This window comes from Sinocyclocheilus grahami, unplaced genomic scaffold (genome assembly GCF_001515645.1).
Source record: "Sinocyclocheilus grahami isolate Dianchi unplaced genomic scaffold, SAMN03320097.WGS_v1.1 scaffold31.1, whole genome shotgun sequence".
NCBI lineage: Eukaryota > Metazoa > Chordata > Actinopteri > Cypriniformes > Cyprinidae > Sinocyclocheilus > Sinocyclocheilus grahami.
In genome coordinates, this window is record NW_015505210.1 from 993,366 (window position 1) to 994,500 (window position 1,135).

The window sequence follows — 1,135 nt, forward strand, 5'->3', positions numbered from 1 at the left end:
GTATAATTTTAATATTTACATTTTTATACGTTTAAAAATATATTCTAGATTAGTCTGTAATAACATTTTAGGTAAGTGGAAACAAAAACTTTAAATGAAATTTTAGTTTATTCACCAAACAATAAGCAACACTATTAAAACATTTATTAATGCTTGAATGTGATCTACATTCTCCACATAATACATATTCCACATTTTTATTTTATTTAGATATGGTTTCTGCCACTATTAAAATGTATGCCAATAGCTGGTCTCGGTATCAAACCCATTTAGTGTGGGGTTTACTATATGTTCTTTTCAGCATCGCTTTATCTTTATTGTGCATTATATTAAACAAATCATAAAGAAAGAAATGGAATTCTATTCATAGGAACCCATTACTAGAATAGCTTACTATACAATAGCGTTAACTCCATAAATTCTAGACATCTACACTAAATAAGACTTGGGTCACAATAATAGAGTTAAAACAATTTGTAAATTCTAGTTTTGCTAAATAAAACGTCAAAATAAAATGTAAAAATAGACTAAAACATGACATATTTACCTAGTGTAACGGTTTAACTCTTGCTGTTTTTAAGTCTGGTATTAGAAGACGTTTTATTTAAACTGCATTTAAAAAGATTTCAGCTTTAAATGTAGTGTTTGGTTTGTGGGGTTACTGTGATCATTTCGATTCCGCCTTCTAGTCTGGAGACCTTGAAGAAATACTGTATAGTAGGCTACTATATATTATTATTATTTTCCAAATATGAGGTTAAAAATGTCAAGGCTTCAGTGTCAGAAATCGCGACTGTGAGGTCATTTCTGTCATCCAAGCATACCGATTGTTTTTCTTGCTGAAATACACTTTTCACTAAATGCAGCGGAAAAAGACACTGAAAATTAAATGCATACCATCATTATTATTTACCAAGTCATATCAAATAACTAATAATTTGACTGTCAATAAAAATTAAACTCTCAAAATGAGCTAAACCGATTTCATCGACACGTATAGCCTATATATTTCTCAGATTCAGATTACCGCTCGATTGAGCGTATTTTTGTATTGAATACGGGCGCCGAGAAAACATGACATTCTCGAAATACAAACGTAAAGCAAAACGAAACAAATATTAAGATGCATTTGTGC